The sequence below is a fragment of the Pristiophorus japonicus genome, chromosome 3 (assembly GCF_044704955.1).
Source record: "Pristiophorus japonicus isolate sPriJap1 chromosome 3, sPriJap1.hap1, whole genome shotgun sequence".
Lineage (NCBI taxonomy): Eukaryota > Metazoa > Chordata > Chondrichthyes > Pristiophoridae > Pristiophorus > Pristiophorus japonicus.
The window spans coordinates 13,688,058-13,708,267 of NC_091979.1; the positions used below are offsets into that span (position 1 = coordinate 13,688,058).

The following is a 20,210-nucleotide window of genomic DNA, read 5'->3' on the forward strand; positions in this document are numbered from 1 at the left end:
ACACAACAGTGCCAAATGCTGGTACATTACCTCACTACTCTCACGGACCCTACCAACTGGCTGAAGCAGCAGAGAGAGAGGGAGGGAGAGAGGGGGGGAGTCCCCATGCCCGAGCTGATTCTCACCGTGTCCCGACCGCTCAGTAAAACGCGCCCCCCCCCCCCCCCTCTCCCCTGCCTTCACCCTTCCCCCTACCCTATCTGCAAAATTGGCTTTAGGGGTGTGAGGCGGGGGGGGGGGCAGATATCAGACAACAATGACAGCCCTCTCTTTGCCTGTGCATGAAAGGAAACCTTTTCTTTGCACCCCTCTGGCGTGCAATGTATTGAGAGATGCCGTTTAATGGCTAAATGGCCCACCACACAGCTGAACCGCACACAGTGCCAGACACAAGTCATTAACCGTCGCAGTGCTGTAACAATGTCAGCACCCCTGCTCGACTTCCAAACAGCGCCCCTCAGACAATAAAACAAGCAGCATGATCCACCGGCCCTGGGTTCAGGAGGCAAATAAACACACTTTTGTTTTTCCACCTTTGTCTGCAGCACCATTTTGTCACAACAGCAACAACAACTTGAATTTATATAGCGCCTTTAATGTAGTGAAACGTCCCAAGGCGCGTCACAGGAGTGTTTTAAGACAAAACAGATAAATTTGACACCGAGCCGCAGAAGTAGACGTTAACGCAGGTGACCAAAAGCTTGGTCGAAGAGGTAGGTTTTAAGAAGCGTCTTGAAAAAGATGAAAGAGAGGCGGAGAGGTTTAGGGAGGGAGTTCCAGAGCTTGGGGCCCAGGCAGCTGAAGGCACGGCCACCGATGGTGGAGCGATTATAATCAGGGATGCTCAGGAGGGCAGAATTAGAGGAGCGCAGACATCTCGGGGGTGTTGTGGGGCTGGAGGAGATTATAGAGATAGGGAGGGGCGAGGGCCATGGAGGGATTTGTAAACAAGGATGAGAATTTTGAAATCGAGGCATTGCTTAACCGGAAGCCAATGTAGGTCAGCGAGCACAGGGGGTGATGGGTGAGCGGGACTTGGTCCGAGTTAGGACACGGGCAGCCTAGTTTTGGATCACCTCTAGTTTACATAGGGTAGAATGTGGGAGGCCAGCCAGGAGTGCATTGGAATAGTCAAGTTTAGCGGTAACACAGGCATGGATGAGGGCTTCAGCAGCGGATGAGCTGAAGCAAGGACGGAGACCGTCGATGTTACAGAGGTGGAAATAGACGGTTTTAGTAATGCCACAGTATTTTGATCGACAATGTAAATGGCGGAAGGATATGGATGGGCTTATAGAAATATTGAAACATAGAAAATAGGTGCAGGAGTAGGCCATTCGGCCCTTCGAGCCTGCACCACCATTCAATAAGATCATGGCTGATCATGCAACTTCAGTACCCCATTCCTGCTTTCTCTCCATACCCCTTGATCCCTTTAGCCGTAAGGGCCACATCTAACTCCCTTTTGAATATATCTAATGAACTTTGTGTGGTAGAGAATTCCACAGGTTCACAATTCTCTGAGTGAAGGCTCCTCATCTCGGTCCTAAATGGCTTACGATTTATCCTTAGACTGTGACCACTGGTTCTGGACTTCCCCAACATCGGGAACATTCTTCCTGCATCATAATCTGTTGAGTATAAAAGCAGGGAGGTCTTACTGCAGTTGTACAGGGCCTTGGTGAGGCCTCACCTGGAATATTGTGTTCAGTTTTGGTCTCCTAATCTGAGGAAGGACATTCTTGCTATTGAGGGAGTGCAACGAAGGTTCACCAGACTGATTCCCGGGATGGCAGGACTGACATATGAGTAGAGACTGGATCGACTGGGCCTGTATTCACTGGAGTTGAGAAGGATGAGAGGGAATCTCATAGAAACATATAAAATTCTGACGGGACTGGACAGGTTAGATGCAGGAAGAATGTTCCCGATGTTGAGGAAGTCCAGAACCAGGGCTCACAGTCTAAGGATAAGGGGTAAGCCATTTAGGACTGAGATGAAGAGAAACTTCTTCACTAAGAGAGTTGTTAATCTGTGGAATTCCCTACCGCAGAGAGTTGTTGATGCCAGTTCTTTGTATACATTCAAGAGGGAGTTAGATATGGCCCTTACGGCTAAAGGGATCAAGGGGTAGGGAGAGAAAACAGGAAAGGGGTACTGAGGTGAATGATCAGCCATGATCTTATTGAAAGGTGGAGCAGTCTCGAGGGGCCGAATGGCCTCCTCCTGCACCTATTTTCTATGTTTCTATGTAATCCCGTCAGAATGTTACATGTTTCTATGAGATCCCCTCTCATTCTTCTAATTTCCAGTGAATATAAGCCTAGTTGACCAATCTTTCTTCATATGTCAGTTCTGCCATCCCGGGAATCAGTCTGGTGAACCTTTGCTGCACTCCCTCAATAGCAAGAATGTCCTTCCTCAGATTAGGAGACCAAAACTGCACACAATATTCAAGGTGTGGCCTCACCAAGGCCCTGTACAACTGTAGTAAGACCTCCCTGCTCCTATACTCAAATCCTTTCACTATGAAGGCCAACATGCCATTTGCCTTCTTCACTGCCTACTGTAACTGCATGCCAACTTTCAATGACTGATGTACTATGATAGCCAGGTCTCGTTGCACCTCCCCTTTTCCTAATCTGTCACCATGCAGATAATAATCTGTCTTCCTGTTTTTGCCACCAAAGTGGATAACCTCATATTTATCTACATTACACTGCATCTGCCATGCATTTACCTACTCACCTAACCTGTCCAAGTCACCCTGCAGCCTCTTAGCATCCTCCTCACATCTCACACTACCACCCAGCTTAGTGTCATCTGCAAACTTCGTCTAAATCATTAATGTATATTGTAAATAGCTGGGTCCCAGCAATGAACCTTGTGGTACCCTACGAGTCGCTGCCTGCCATTCTGAAAAGGACCCGTTTATTCCTACTCTTTGCTTCCTGTCTGTCAACCAGTTCTCTGTCCACATCAATACATTACCCCCAATATCATGTGCTTTAATTTTGCACACTAATCTCTTGTGTGGAACCTTGTCAAAAGCCTTTTGAAAGTCCAAATACACCACATCCACTGGTCCTCCCTTGTCCACTCTACCAATTACATCCTCAAAAAATTCTAGATGATTTGTGAAGTACGATTTCCCTTTCATAAATCGATGCTGACTTGGACCGATCCTGTGACTGCTTTCCAAATGCGCTGCTATTACATCTTTAATAATTGATTCCAACATTTTCCCCACTACTGATGTCAGGCGAACCGGTCTATAATTCCCTGTTTTCTTTCTCCCTCCATTTTTAAAAAGTGTGATACATTAGCTTCCCTCCAGTCCATAGGAATTGATCCAGAGTCTATAGAATGTTGGAAAATGACCACCAATGTACCACTATTTCTAGGGCCCACTTCCTTAAGTACTTTGGGATGCAGACTATCAGGCCCTGGGGATTTATCGGCCTTCAATCCCATCAATTTCCCTAAAACCATTTCCTGACTAATAAGGATTTCCTTCAGTTCGTCCTTCTCACTAGACCCTCGGTCACCTAGTATTTCGGAAGGTTATTTGTGTCTTACTTCGTGAAGATAGAACCAAAGTATTTGTTCCATTGGTCTGCCATTTCTTTGTTCCCCATTATAAATTCACACAAAGAACTTGCATTTATATCGCAACTTTCACCACCTCAAGACGTCCCAAAGTGCTTTTTAGCCAACTAAATACTTTTTTTTTGAAGTGCAGTCATTGTTGCAACACAGCAGTCAATTTGTGCACAGCAAGCTTCCACAAACAGCTGTGTGATAATGACCAGATAATCTGTTTTTGTTATGTTGATTGAGGATAAATATTGGCCCCAGGATACGACATAGGTAAAAAAAGGGATGAGGTCCTACGAAACGAATTTAAGGAGCTAGGAGCTAAATTAAAAAGTAGGACCTCAAAAGTAGTAATCTCGGGATTGCTACCAGTGCCACATGATAGTCAGAGTAGGAATCGCAGGATAGCGCAGATGAATACGTGGCTTGAGCAGTGGTGCAGCAGGGAGGGATTCAAATTCCTGGGGCATTGGGACCGGTTCTGGGGGAGGTGGGACCAGTACAAACCGGACGGTCTGCACCTGGGCAGGACCGGAACCAATGTCGTAGGGGGAGTGTTTGCTAGTGCTGTTGGGGAGGATTTAAACTAATATGGCAGGGGGATGGGAACCAATGCAGGGAGACAGAGGGAAACAAAAAGGAGACAAAAGCAAAAGACAGAAAGGAGATGAGGAAAAGTGGAGGGCAGAGAAACCCAAGGCAAAGAACAAAAAGGGCCACTGTACAGCAAAATTCTAAAAGGACAAAGGGTGTTAATAAAACAAGCCTGAAGGCTTTGTGTCTTAATGCAAGGAGTATCCGCAATAAGGTGGATGAATTAATTGTGCAAATAGATGTTAACAAATATGATGTGATTGGGATTACGGAGACGTGGCTCCAGGATGATCAGGGCTGGGAACTCAACATTCAGGGGTATTCAACATTCAGGAAGGATAGAATAAAAGGAAAAGGAGGTGGGGTAGCATTGCTGGTTAAAGAGGAGATTAATGCAATAGTTAGGAAAGACATTAGCTTGGATGATGTGGAATCTATATGGGTAGAGCTGCAGAACACCAAAGGGCAAAAAACGTTAGTAGGAGTTGTGTACAGACCTCCAAACAGTAATAGGGATGTTGGGGAGGGCATCAAACAGGAAATTAGGGGTGCATGCAATAAAGGTGTAGCAGTTATAATGGATGACTTTAATATGCACATAGATTGGGCTAGCCAAACTGGAAGCAATACGGTGGAGGAGGATTTCCTGGAGTGCATAAGGGATGGTTTTCTAGACCAATATGTTGAGGAACCAACTAGGGGGGAGGCCATCTTAGACTGGGTGTTGTGTAATGAGAGAGGATTAATTAGCAATCTCATTGTGCGAGGCCCCTTGGGGAAGAGTGACCATAATATGGTGGAATTCTGCATTAGGATGGAGAATGAAACAGTAATTTCAGAGACCATGGTCCAGAACTTAAAGAAGGGTAACTTTGAAGGTATGAGGCGTGAATTGGCTAGGATAGATTGGCGAATGATACTTAGGGGGTTGACTGTGGATGGGCAATGCCAGACATTTAGAGACCGCATGGATGAATTACAACAATTGTACATTCCTGTCTGGCGTAAAAATAAAAAAGGGAAGGTGGCTCAACCGTGGCTATCTAGGGAAATCAGGGATAGTATTAAAGCCAAGGAAGTGGCATACAAATTGGCCAGAAACAGCAGCGAACCTGGGGACTGGGAGAAATTTAGAACTCAGCAGAGGAGGACAAAGGGTTTGATTAGGGCAGGGAAAATGGAGTACGAGAAGAAGCTTGCAGGGAACATTAAGGCGGATTGCAAAAGTTTCTATAGGTATGTAAAGAGAAAAAGGTTGGTGAAGACAAACGTAGGTCCCCTGCAGTCAGAATCAGGGGAAGTCATAACGGGGAACAAAGAAATGGCAGACCAACTGAACAAGTACTTTGGTTCGGTATTCACTAAGGAGGATACAAACAACCTTCCGGATATAAAAGGGGTCAGAGGGTCTAGTAAGGAGGGGGAACTGAGGGAAATCTTTATTAGTCGGGAAATTGTGTTGGGGAAATTGATGGGATTGAAGGCCGATAAATCCCCAGGGCCTGATGGACTGCATCCTAGAGTACTTAAGGAGGTGGCCTTGGAAATAGCGGATGCATTGACAGTCATTTTCCAACATTCCATTGACTCTGGATCAGTTCCTATGGAGTGGAGGGTAGCCAATGTAACCCCACTTTTTAAAAAAGGAGGGAGAGAGAAAACAGGGAATTATAGACCGGTCAGCCTGACCTCAGTAGTGGGTAAAATGATGGAATCAATTATTAAGGATGTCATAGCAGTGCATCTGGAAAATGGTGACATGATAGGTCCAAGTCAGCATGGATTTGTGAAAGGGAAATCATGCTTGACAAATCTTCTGGAATTTTTTGAGGATGTTTCCAGTAAAGTGGACAAAGGAGAACCAGTTGATGTGGTATATTTGGACTTTCAGAAGGCTTTCGACAAGGTCCCACACAAGAGATTAATGTGCAAAGTTAAAGCACATGTGATTGGGGGTAGTGTGCTGACGTGGATTGAGAACTGGTTGTCAGACAGGAAGCAAAGAGTAGGAGTAAACGGGTACTTTTCAGAATGGCAGGCAGTGACTAGTGGAGTGCCGCAAGGTTCTGTGCTGGGGCCCCAGCTGTTTACATTGTACATTAATGATTTAGACGAGGGGATTAAATGCAGTATCTCCAAATTTGCGGATGATACTAAGTTGGGTGGCAGTGTGAGCTGCGAGGAGGATGCTATTAGGCTGCAGAGTGACTTGGATAGTTACGTGAGTGGGCAAATGCATGGCAGATGAAGTATAATCTGGATAAATGTGAGGTTATCCACTTTGGTGGTAAAAACAGAGAGACAGACTATTATCTGAATGGTGACAGATTAGGAAAAGGAAAGGTGCAACGAGACCTGGGTGTCATGGTACATCAGTCATTGAAGGTTAGCATGCAGGTACAGCAGGCGGTTAAGAAAGCAAATGGCATGTTGGCCTTCATAGCGAGGGGATTTGAATACAGGGGCAGGGAGGTGTTGCTACAGTTGTACAGGGCCTTGGTGAGGCCACACCTGGAGTATTGTGTACAGTTTTGGTCTCCTAACTTGAGGAAGGACATTCTTGCTATTGAGGGAGTGCAGCGAAGGTTCACCAGACTGATTCCCGGGATGGCGGGACTGACCTATCAAGAAAGATTGGATCAACTGGGCTTGTATTCACTGGAGTTCAGAAGAATGAGAGGGGACCTCATAGAAACGTTTAAAATTCTGACGGGTTTAGACAGGTTAGATGCAGAAAGAATGTTCCCAATGTTGGGGAAGTCCAGAACCAGGGGTCACAGTCTGAGGATAAGGGGTAAGCCATTTAGGACCGAGATGAGGAGAAACTTCTTCACCCAGAGAGTGGTGAACCTGTGGAATTCTCTACCACAGCAAGTAGTTGAGGCCAATTCACTAAATATATTCAAAAGGGAGTTAGATGAAGTCCTTACTACTCGGGGGATCAAGGGTTATGGCGAGAAAGCAGGAAGGGGGTACTGAAGTTTCATGTTCAGCCATGAACTCATTGAATGGCGGTGCAGGCTAGAAGGGCTGAATGGCCTGCTCCTGCACCTATTTTCTATGTTTCTATGTTTCTATACCGGGGATAACTCCTCTGCTCTTCTTCAAAATAGAGGCCATGGGATCTTTTACGTCCATCTGAGAGAGCAGACGGGGCCTCAGTTTAACGTCTTATCCGAAATACGGCACCTCCAACAGTGCAGCGCTCCCTCAGGATTGACAGTTTCAGATGCAGGGGTCGCCTATTTAAAACTGAGATGAGGAGAATTATTTCTCTCAGAGGGTCGTGAATCTTTGGAATTCTCTGCGCCAAAGAGCCGTGAGGCTGGGTCACTGAATATATTTAAGGTGGATGATACGTCCTTACTATACAGTATAAAAGCACACGAGGCCTATGCTTGAGAGAAGGTCAGTCTGTGACCTGTCCCTTATTTCATAGCACTCAAGAGATGAAGGTGGGTGGAGCTTCCCCTTTTGTACCTGAAGGACCAGATTAGGAGTGTCTCCCAAAAGTTCGCCACCTAGTGGTCATTGTTCTCTCAGTGTACAACTTGTCAGTTTATACATGGGTTACAATGCTGATTGAATACATGACATCACCTCCCCCCCAAAGTCTTATTGGGATCACAGGTTAAGTCTCTCTGGTGGTTTACACTCCCTTGTAGAGCGCCTGAGTTGGGGCTCCGGTTGTTGGGTGCTGGCCTGAGTGTCTGCTGTTTGCGGTGCCTCAGGCCTGTCCGGACTGCCCACAGTGACTGGGCTTTCCTCCACTTGGTTCCTGTGTTCGGTCACCTATGGTGGAGTCCACTCTATATCATGTTCTTCCTCTGCTTCTTCTATGGGGTTGCTGAACCTCCTTTTTGTTTGATCCATGTGTTTGCGGCAGATTTGTCCATTGGTAAGTTTAACTACCAGAATCCTCTTCCCATCTTTTGCAATCACAGTGCCTGCGAGCCATTTGGGCCCTGCAGCATAGTTGAAGACAAAGACAGGATCATTTACATCAATACATCACGCCCTCGCATTCCCGTCATGGTAGTCACATTGTGACTGCCGCCTGCTCTCGACAATTTCTTTCATAGTAGGGTATATAAGGGATAACCGGGTTTTGAGCATCCTTTTCATTAGCAGCTCTGCGGGTGGGACCCCTATGAGCGAGTGTGGTCGGGATCTATTGGCCAACAGGAGGCGTAATAAGCGGCTTTGTAGGGAACCCCCTTGGATTCTGAGCATCCCCGGTTTGATTATCTGCACTGCTCGTTCTGCCTGGCCGTTTGAGGCCGGCTTGAACGGTGCCGTTCTGACATGGTTAATTCCATTGCTTGCTATGAAGTCCTGGAATTCAGTGCTTGTGAAGCACAGGCCATTGTCGCTGACCAAGATATCCAGTAGACCGTGGGCGGCGAACATTGCCCATAGACTTTCTACCGTGGCAGAGGATGTGCTTGAATTTAAAATGTCACACTCGATTCATTTGGAGTAGGCGTCTACTACAACCAAAAACATTTTTCCCATGAAAGGACCTGCGTAGTCCACATAGATGCATGACCAAGGCTTGGCGGGCCAGGACCAGGGGCTAAGGGGGGCTTCCCTGGGCGCATTGCCCAGCTGGGCACACATGTTGCACCTGCGAACACAAAGTTCCAGATCTGCATCTATCCCTGGCCGCCAAACGTGTGACCTGGCAATTGCCTTCATCATGACAATGACCGGGTGCTCATTGTGGAGTTCTCTGATGAACACCTCTCTGCCCATCTGGGGCATGACTACGCGGTTTCCCCACAGTAGGCAATCAGCCTGAATCAAGAGTTCATCCCTGCACCTGTGAAATGATTTAAATTCCTCAGGGCATGCCCCGTACGTGGCTGCCCAGTCCCCATTCAGGACACATTTCTTGACTAAAGACAATAGCGGTTTGTCCAGACTTTGATCTGACAGGCTGTCACGGGTGAGCCTTCGCTTCCGAAAGCTTCAACAGCCATGACCATCTCAGCAGCATGCTCGGTAGCCCACTCAGTGGTGGCTAGTGGGAGCCTGCTGAGAGCATCAGCGCAGTTTTCGGTACCCAGACTATACTTAGTCATAGGCGGCTAACGTGAGTGCCCACCTCTGTATGCAGGCCGATGCATTTGCATTTATGGCCTTGTTGTCGGCCAAAAGGGACGTCTCCAGATCAAATCTCCTGCCAAACAGGTACTGGTGCATTTTCTTTACCGCATATATACATGCAAGCACCTCCTTTTCTACCATCCCGTAGCCCCTTTCTGCCTGGGACAGACTTCTGGAGGCATAAGCTACCGGCTGTAACTGACCCTTGGCATTCACATGCTGCAACACACACCTGACACCATAGGACGACGCATCGCACGTTAACACAAGTTTCTTACATCGATCATATAGCGTTAACAGATTGCTGGAACATAACAAATTGCGTGCTCTATTAAAAGCCCTTTCCTGGCTGTCCCCCCAGACCCATTCGCGACCTTTGCGTAGGAGCACGTGTAGTGGCTCTAGCAGCGTGCTCAATTTGGGAAGAAAGTTACTAAAATAGTTCAGGAGCCCCAGGAACGAACGCAGCTCCGTCGTGTTATGGGGTCTGGGTGCTCTCTGGATCGCTTCCGTCTTGGACGCAGTAGGTCTGATCCCATCTGCTGCTACCCTCATCCCCAGGAATTCTACCTCTGGAGCTAGGAAGATGCACTTCGCCTTTTTCAGTCGCAGCCCTACCCGGTCCAGTCTGCGTAGCACCTCCTCCAGGTTGTGGAGGTGTTCTTCAGTATCGTAACCCGTGATGAGGATGTCGTCTTGAAAAACCACCGTCCCTGGAATCGACTTGAGGAGGCTTTCCATATTTCGTTGGAAGATCGCGGCGGCCGAGCGAATCCCGAACGGACATCTGTTGTACTCAAACAACCCCTTGTGTGTCGTGATGGTGGTCAGCTTCTTCGACTCACTCGCCAGCTCCTGGGTCATGTAAGCTGAGGTCAGGTCCAATTTTGAAAAAAGTTTGCCACCGGATAGCGTCGCAAAGAGATCCTCCGCTCTCAGTAACGGGTACTGGTCTTGGAGTGACACCCGATTGATGGTGGCCTTGTAATCGCCACATATCCTGACCGACCCATCCGCCTTGAGCACCGGCACATTCTGGCTCACCCTGTCACTGAATTCGACTGGCGAGATGATGCCTTCTCTCAGCATGCGGTCCAATTCGCCTTCTATCTTTTCCCGCATCACGTACGGCACCGCTCTGGCCTTGTGGTGTACTGGCCTGGCGTCCGGGTTTATGTGAATCATTACCTTGGCCCCCATGAAAGTGCCAATGCCGGGTTGAAACAGTGAGTCAAATTTGTCCAGGATCTGTGAGCATGATACTCGCTCCACAGAGGAAATTGCATTGACATCGCCCCATTTCCAGTTCATGACAGCAAAGCCAACTCCTCCCCAGTAGTGCGGGACCGTCCCCTGGGACATTCCAGAGTGACAACCTGTTCTCCGAATCTTTGTGGGTCACGACTACCATGGCGCTGCCTAGCCCTGGAATGATCTCCTTTGTGTAAGTCCGTAGCTGTGCGTCAATCGGCGATAATTTTGGCCTCCTGGCCTTGGACGCCCACAACTTTTCGAACTGTTTGATACTCATCAGGAACTGGCTGGTCCCCATGTCTAGCTCCATTGATACTGGGATGCCATTGAGGAGCACTTTCATCATTATTGGTGGCGTCCTGGTGTATGAACTGTATACGTGCCCCACATGAACTCGCTGAACTTCAGCTTCCAGCGATTTCATTTCTGCAATTTCTGCAGGTATTTTGCTCATCTCTGCAAACTCCGGCTGAGTATGTGTCTTCACACCTCCAACATGAGCTGTTGTTGGAAACAAAAGATCCCTTGTCAGTCGATCGTCCCTGACTGCCCCTGTGACTGTCCTTGAGTACGCCATTAACAGGTGTTGATGGCCCCATTACTGGCCGCATTGTCCCTTGCAATGGTGTGAATCGCCGTTTAGCTAGCCATTGTCTCTGTCGAACTCCCCCTCTGTGCTCGACTACATGTTGGGGCATGCCTGACTGCCCTTGTCTGCCTGGAGAACTGTGTGCTGCTTTAAAAATGTTGATTCTCTGTCCCAACCTTTTCTTAACACAGTACCTCTCGTCTGTTCTGCTCGTGGCCATGTCCGATTCTCGTCGCCATTGATACGTCCTTACTATACAGTATAAATGCACACGAGGCCCATGCTTGAGAGAAGGTCAGTCTGTGACCTGTCCTTTATTTCACCGCACTCAATTGATGAAGGTGGGTGGAGCTTCCCCTTTTATACCTGAAGGTCCAGGTTAGGAGTGTCTCCCACAAGTTCACCACCTAGTGATCATTGTTCTCACAGTGTACAACTTGTCAGTTTATACATGGGTTACAATGCTGGTTGAATACATGACAGTGGAGAGAGACAGATTTTTGAATAATAAGGGAGTCAAGGGTCATGGGGAGTGGGCGGGGAAGTGGAGCTGAGACCAAGATCAGATTAGCCATGATCTTATTGAATGGCGGAGCAGGCTCGAGGGGCCAAATGGCCTACTCCTGCTCCTCTTTCTTATGTTCTTATGACACTGGAGGCTAGACATTCCATTAGTTTTGCCTTGCTAGCGACCACTTACCACCCATTTAAACGCTGAGATGAAGTATATCACCCATGCAAAGTCTAGCCCCTGGGTGCATCAGCCTAGAATCTTGTGCTCAAGTGTCTGGAGTAGGATTTGAACCCACAGTGTTCTGGCTCAGAGGTGAGAGTGCTGCCCAAGTTAGGGAAGTTTAGCCATCGTGAGGGAGAGAGTGGGGGGTGGGGGGAGGGAGGAGCACAGCTCTGCTTCCCTGTGCAGTGATTTCTGGGACGATTGATCACCAGCCAAATTGCAATGGAGGCTTGAAAAGACATTCAATTTTAATCTTAGCTTGTAAACAAAATGGATCTAAATCATACTTTATGGAGCCTAATGTCTGCGGATAGTTTTATAGCACAGTGCTGGAGTCTGCTAGTTTGTATAAAACACATGAACGCAGTTATTACCAACATTAACAAAGTTTACAGTAAACAGTCACGCGCCGAAATGCAAACACCGGGTTAAAGTGCCAGATTTAGCAACTCCAGGGAAGATTGCATAAGTGCTGAATTTGTTTGTATTGTCTGTCAGGCGGTTACAGGAGGGGAGGTGCAATGTATTTGCTTCATGGGTTCTTTGCTTCAGAATTCAGAGCAACACATCGCTATTAAGAACGAATTGATTTATTAGCAAAAGGTTTAACAATCACACGACACATTAACAGTTCATCCACCGGGCTCACAACCACCTGCCCCATCGTGGATCCCCCAAACCCAACTGGCTGGGGTTTTATTGAGTCCTGTGAACGTCATGTGACTGGCTAAGCCACTCCCAACTCAACAGCTCTCCCAACCTGTGAGCATCCTCACAGGGGTGCACAATACAGGTGGGAATGGGGATGGGATCGGGTTCCCGTTGAAAGGCCAATTTTAAATCTGGGAGTGAAAGAGGGAGAGGCACGCAGGTGGGGGGAAGGAGAAACATAAGAACTTAAGAATTAGGAGCAGGAGTCGGCCATTCGGCCCCTCGAGCCTGCTCCGCCATTCAATAAAATCATGGCTGATCTGAAAGGGGAGAGAAAGAGAGAAAGGGATTGAGAGGGGCAAGGTGAGAGGAGAGAAAGAGAGAAAGGGATTGAGAGGGGCAAGGTGAGAGGAGAGAAAGAGAGAGAGTGGGAAAAGGATTGAAAGGGGGAAGGTGCGAGCAAGATCAGAGAGAAAGAAGAGAGTAGAGAGAGAAACGGATGGTGACGGGAATGTGGGAGGAAGAGAGGATAGAAATAAAAGAGAGAGAGAGAAAGAGAAAGGGACTGAGAGAGGAAAGGTGAGAGGAAGAGAGGAAAAAAGAAAGATTGACTTGCATTTATATAGCGCCTTTCACAACCACCGGACGTCTCAAAGCGCTTTACAGCCAATGAAGCACTTTTGGCATGTAGTCACTGTTGTAATGTGGGAAACGCGGCAGCCAATTTGCGCACAGCAAGCTCCCACACACAGCAATGTGATAATGACCAGATCATCTTGTTTTTTTCTTGTGTTGATTGAGGGATAAATATGGGCCCAGGGCACCATCAACAACAGCAACAACTTGCATTCATATAGCGCCTTTAACGTAGTGAAATGTCCCCAAGGTGCTTCACAGGAGTGTTAAGCGACAAAACATTTTACACACGAGCCGCATAAAGGGAAACTCCCCCTGCTCTTTTTCGAAATAGTGGCCGTGGGATCTTTTTATGCCCAAGCTGAGGGGGCAGACGGGCCTCGGTTTAACGTCTCATCCGAAAGGCGGCACCTCCGACAGTGCGGTGCTCCCTCAGCTGGGAGTGTCAGACGAGAAATTTTCGTGCTCAACCAACAACCTTCGGACTGCCAGAAGCAAGGGCACAACCCGCTGAGCTGCAGCCGACACACAGGGAGAAGGAGGAGAGAAAGGGGAGAGAATGAGAGGCAGAGAGAGGGAGCGCTCTCGTTGGCTTCAGTGAGTCAATGCATTGAGCGGCGTAGCACTGTGCCACAATCCCAAGCCTTGTGTCGGGTATTCCCTTGTATCCCGGGGGTTGTTACCCCTAACTCAGTCTCTAACCTCAGGCTAACGGTGGCCAATGAGGTTTGATAGCTAACCGTGGCTCTCACCTTTGAGTCACAAGGCCGTGGGTTCAAGTCTCACGCCAGAGACTTGAGCATCAAAATCTAGGCTGACGCTCCCAGTGCAATACTGCGGCTCTTGCCTCAGCTCATCCGCTGCTGAAGCCCTCACCCGTGCCTGTGTTACCTTTAGACGTGACGATTCCAACGCACTCCTGGCTGGCCTCCCACATTCTACCCTACGTAAACTAGAGGTGATCCAAAACTCGGCTGCCCCTTGTTCTAACTCGTACCAAGTCCCGCTCACCCATCACCCCTGTGCTCGCCAACCTACATTGGCTCCCAGTTAAGCATCCCTATTTTCAAATCCCTCCATGGCCTTGCCCCTCCCTATCTCTGTAATCTCCTCCAGCCCCACAAACCAACCCCCCTCCCCAACCCCCCCCCCACTCCCCCGGAGATGTCTGCGCTCCTCTAATTCTGCCCTTCTGAGCTTCCCTGATTAGAATCGCTCGACCATCGGTGGCCGTGCCTTCTGTTGTTTGGACCCAAAGCTCTGGAACTCCCTGCCTAAACCTCTGTACCTCTCTACCTGTTTATCCTCCTTCAAGACGCTCCTTAAAACCGACCTCTTTGAGCAAGCTTTTGGTCACCTGCCCTAATTTCTACTTCTGTGGCTCAGTGTCCAATTGTTTATCACATAACGCTCCTGTGAAGCGCTTTGGAACGTTTCACTACGTCAAAGGCGCTATATAAATACAATTGCTGTTGCTGAGTGCTGCACTGTCAGAGGTGTTGTCTTTCAGATGAGACGTTAAACCGAGGTCTCGTCTGCTTTTTCAGGTAGATACAAAAGATCCCATGGCATTTGAAGAAGGGCAGGGGAGTTCACTCCGGTGTCCTGGCCAATCCCGAAAACAGATTCTTTCATTATTGCTGTTTGTGTCGCTTACTGTGTGCAATTTTGCCTGTTGCGTTTCTGGCATTACTGCTATGTATGTAAACATTGTAACTGTGTAAGACTTGCCACCAGAGGGCGCAACTGTTGGAGGCCCAAGGGTCACCTGCACACCTCATGCAAGGGAGTATAAAAGGTTGTCTGCCATGCTGCTTAAACACTCTGGAGTTGTATTAAAGAGACTAAGGGCACATCAGTTTTAGCTCATAGTACTCAGTCTTGTGGAGTTCTTCCATACTTAACAATTGGCGACGAGAAACAGATTACGAACTTTCACGCAGTCATGGCTGCCGTTGGTATTTTAGAGAGATTTGTAGAGGGTGATGATTGGGAAGCCTTCGTTGAGCGTCTCGATCAGTACTTCATGGAAAACGAGCTGCATGGGGACAATAAAGCGATCAAGCGCAGGGCAATTCTCCTCACCGTGTGTGGGTCCACGATATACGGCCTCATCAAGAATCTTCTAGAACCGGAGAAAGCAGTGGAGAAGACATATACAGAGTTGTGTACGCTGGTTCAGAACCACCTCAAGCCGAAAGAGAGTGTCTTAATGGTCAGGTATCATTTCTACATGCACCACCGCTCTGAGGGCCGAGACGTGGCGAGTTATGTCGCCGACCTGAGACGCGGGAACTTGCGAATTTGCTGGATTTTTGGGGGAAATGGTGCAGGACTTTTTTGTGCTTGGCATCGGCCACGAGGTCATTCTTCGCAAGCTGCTGTCTGCCGAATCCCGAGACCTGAGCAAGGCCATTCACGATAGCCCAGGCATTCATATCCACGAGCGATAACACCAGACAGATATCTTCCCAGCATCGAAGCTCACCGGCAAGTACTGTGCATAAAATAACGTCACTAGCAGACTGAACTGCATATAGCAGGGCTTATAGACCTGCAGCTACAAGACCTAGGATGACTCAGAGGCCGCCATCGGGCGTGAATGCAAATCCATTAGCACCATGTTGGCGCTGCAGGGGTAATCATCGAGCCCATTAATGTCGATTCAAGCACTACGTGTGCAAAGGCTGCGAAACAATGGGGCACCTCCAGCGAATGTGCAAGAGTGCTACGACTCACCACGTGGCAGAGTCGGCAGAGGATGATCGATCCAGCGCGGATCACGCAGAACAAACAAGAGAGGCAACTCAACGCGAGGAAGAAGTGTATAGGGTACACACCTTCGCCACCAAGAGCCCTCCTATCATGCTGAAAGTCAAATTGAACGGTATTCCGGTATCAATGGAGTTGGACACGGGAGCGAGTCAGTCAATTATGAGCCAGAAGACTTTTGAGAAACTGTGGGGCAACAAGGCACAAAGGCCCAAACTGAGCCCGATTCAGTCAAAGCCGTGCATCGACACAAAAGAGTTCATACCAGTCATTGGCAGTGCGGCAGTTAAGGTATCGTACGATGGAGCTGTGCATGATTTAACTCTGTGGATTGTACCAGGTAATAGCCCAGCGCTATTCGGCAGAAGCTGGCTGGGAAAGATTCGATGGAACTGGGACGACATCAAAGCACTATCTTCAGTGGATGATGCCTCGTGTGCCCAAGTGCTGAGAAAGTTTCCCTCGCTATTTGATCCAGGCATCGGCAATTTCACAGGTGCCAAGGTGCAGATCCATCTAGTCCCCAATGCAAAGCCCGTTCATCAAAAGGCTCGAGCGGTTACATATATGATGGGGCAGAAAGTCGAGTTCGAACTGGACAGACTTCAACGAGGGGGTCAGTCCGATTGGTCAGGAGTTGAAAAGCGATGGCATGGTCAGAATCTGTGGAGACTACAAGGGAACGATCAAATGAGTCTCGTTACAAGACCAGTACCCGCTACCCAAGGCGGATGACCTGCTCGCAACGTTAGCGGGGAGTAGTCGTTCAGCAGGTTGGACCTAACCTCCACCTACATAACACAGAAGTTGGCTGAATCTTCGAAAAAGATTGACATGCATTAACACTCGCAAAGGACTGTTTATATACCACAGGTGCCCTTTTGGGATTCGCTCGGCTGCTGCCATCTTCCAGAGGAACATGGAGAGTCTGCTGAAATCGGTTCCGTGCTCCGTTTTGTTTCAAGACCACATCCTGATCACCAGTCATGAAACCACCGAACACCTGCACAACTTGGAGGAGGTTCGAAGTCGACTGGACAGAGTGGAACTCAGGCTGAAATGCCCCAAGTGTGTTTTCCTGGCACCAGAGGTCGAATTTTTGGGGAGAAAGATTGAGGCAGATGGCATCAGACCCACGGACTCAAAGACAGAGGCCATCAAGAATGCACCCAGACCACAGAATGTGACAGAGCTGTGTTTGTTCCTGGGACTCCTCAACTATTTTGGTAGTACTCCACTGAGTTTTGAAATAACTCACACTTACGAGCAGACTCTGTATCTCTGTATCTCTTCAGCCGTTTGAGGACTTCATTCAATATGTTATTATGAATTTGCCGATTTGGTGCAGAAATTAGTATGTCATCTAAATAACATACTACCCCTTCAACACCTTGCAAAAGCTGGTTCATCCCCTTGGAATATGGCAGGGGTGGAAGACACTCCAAACAGTAGCCTATTAAATTGATATAGGCCGAGATGAGTATTTATTATTTTTTTAAAGCCCTAGGCATAAGGAGCCCTTCCGATGTTGGGACATTTTGGCTATGTGGTTGAGGATGGTAAGAGGTGATGGAATAGATAATGAAGAGATGAGCAACAGGAAAGACAACAGAACAGCCAAGGTTCGGGACATTAGAGGATATGAGCAGGTATTGTGAAAGGGGAAGGGGTTTGGGCACATGCTAGGAGCACAGGAGTGGTTGATAGGTGGATTGTAAGGAGAAGACACCATGCAAGGCGATGGGAGCAAAGGGAATGAGGTAAAGCTGAAGTGAATGTGAAGAGACATCCAATGCCTACCAGCTGCATTTCTCTCATCACTTCCACTGGAAGCTGCAACCTTCAGTCCTCAGCAACTCCCTTCCGTGCCATGCTACTCACCATTTCCCACTCGAAAAGACAGAAGAAAAAGGGAGAGAAAAAAGCAGTTAAGCACAGAAACAGAAGAAAGAAGAAAAGCACAGATGAGATGTGAAAGATGGATATGGAAGCAGAAGAGGAGAGAGACAAAGGGAAAACAGTAACCTGACCACGATAGAGACAGGTAAGACAGAGACGGTATGCTCCAAATTACCATGAGGAGCACCACGGGAGATCCATTTATATAACACATACTAGTTACAACAATCCTATATATATCATTACTATATAACACATATTTACTATATAATAAATTCAATTGACTGTAACCAATGCCATAGGAGATCTGCTGGTATATTAAAAGTTTTGCATCAGGTATTAGGAAAAGGGGAGGTGCAACGAGACCTGGGTGTCAGGGTACAGCAGTCATTGAAGGTTGGCATGCAGGTACAGCAGGCGGTTAAGAAAGCAAATGGCATGTTGGCCTTCATAGCGAGGGGATTTGAGTACAGGGGCAGGGAGGTGTTACTACAGTTATACAGGGCCTTGGTGAGGCCACACCTGGAGTATTGTGTACAGTTTTGGTCTCCTAACTTGAGGAAGGACATTCTTGCTATTGAGGAAGTGCAGCGAAGGTTCACCAGATTGATTTCCAGGATGGCGGGACTGACATATCAAGAAAGACTGGATCAACTGGGCTTGTATTCACTGGAGTTCAGAAGAATGAGAGGGGATCTCATAGAAACATTTAAAATTCTGACGGGTTTAGACAGGTTAGATGCAGGAAGAGCGTTGCCAATGTTGGGGAAGTCCAGAACAAGGGGTCACAGTCTAAGGATAAGGGGTAAGCCATTTAGGACCGAGATGAGGAGAAACTTCTTCACCCAGAGAGTGGTGAAGCTGTGGAATTCTCTACCACAGAAAGTTGTTGAGGCCAATTCACTAAATATATTCAAAAAGGAGTTAGATGTAGTCCTTACTACTAGGGGGATCAAGGGTTATGGCGAGAAAGCAGGAATGGGGTACTGAAGTTGCATGTTCAGCCATGAACTCATTGAATGGTGGTGCAGGCTCGAAGGGCCGAATAGCCTTCTCCTGCTTCTATGTTTCTATGTTTCTATGTTTATAGTCAAACATGACTTGGACTCCTCATCTAATTCAAGCTGTAAGTAGGATCCAGTTTGGAGAAAATCTGACCACTTGACAGTGTTGTAAACAAATCTTCTACATTCGGCAATGTATTGGGGACATTATCCTCTAGAACCTGGTTTACGGTTACTTTATAATCACCACACAATCTTACTTTACCATCGGACTTAGGTACAACAACAATTACATCAGCCCAATTACATCGATCTATCTTAGAAATAGTGTTCTCAGTCTCTAGTCTTTTGAATTCTTGCTCAACTTTCTCCTTGAGCGCATGTGGATCGGAACGTGGCTTACAGTAAGCCGATCTAGCATCCTTCTGTACCCTGACACTTGTCTTGAAGCTTGGATCGGACTGCCCATTTCGCAGAACACCTTCGGATAACTCTAGATAACATCTTCTGTTGATGCAAATCTCGTTTCAACATGAAAAATCTGACTCCAATCCAGCTTCAGTGATCTCAACCAATTTCTTCCTAGTAAGACAAGCTTGTCTCCTTTAAATACTATTAGAGGCAAGTTCTGAAATTGATCCTTGTATTTCACCGGTATGGTGATACGACCTACCACAGAAATTTTCTCTCCTGAGTAGCCTCACAGCTCCATCTTGGGTTTCTCCAATGCGAAATCACGCAATGTGTCGAGGTATAGTGACTCCGGTACTACACTCACGGATGCACCCGTGTCGATTTCTATTGGTATCTTGAATCCCGCAATATCTATGTGGAATTTGATACTTTTCGAATCGCTGTCTGTTAACTTCATGCTCCTGATGACGTGTAACTGCAATATCTCCTCATCCTGTTGTTGTTCTTCCATGCTATGTAGTCTCGGGGGATTTCTACTCATAGCTTTGAAAATTGGACTCATAGCTTTGAAAGCTGATTTATCCTCCAGTCGGCAATACTTCGCAAGATGCCCAGTCTTTCTGCAGAAGAAACACTCTGCCTTCACATATGGACAACTTTGAGCAATGTGTTGTCCCAGGCACCTATAGCACGACTTCGACGCTCTTTTAGAACTTCCAGTTTCTGAGAAATTGGGCGTCGAACACCTTTTACTTTGAATCTGCAGGCGATTCACCTCAGTTGACTGACGACCGTAATTATTAATAATTCTCGAATATTGTTCGGCCATGCCCATCGACCTCGCTGTCTGACACATTCAATCGCAAAAGTCAAGTCATCCGTCGTCAATAACTTTCTTCTGATCGCATCATTTTTCATTCCACAAATAAAACAGTCGCGCAATGCTCGGTTTTGA

The 20,210-nt window shown here is 47.5% G+C and overlaps 1 protein-coding gene across 1 annotated transcript in view; it reads right to left on the minus strand.

The window, feature by feature from the left end:
• The window catches only part of tmem198ab (transmembrane protein 198ab), a 235,954-nt gene extending 235,836 nt beyond the window's left edge, over positions 1–118 (minus strand). Inside the window, exon 1 of the mRNA XM_070875186.1 lies at positions 31–118. The gene's annotated coding sequence lies outside the window, so the exon portion shown is untranslated. The remainder of the gene's footprint in view (positions 1–30) is intronic.
• Positions 119–20,210: the final 20,092 nt, after the last annotated feature.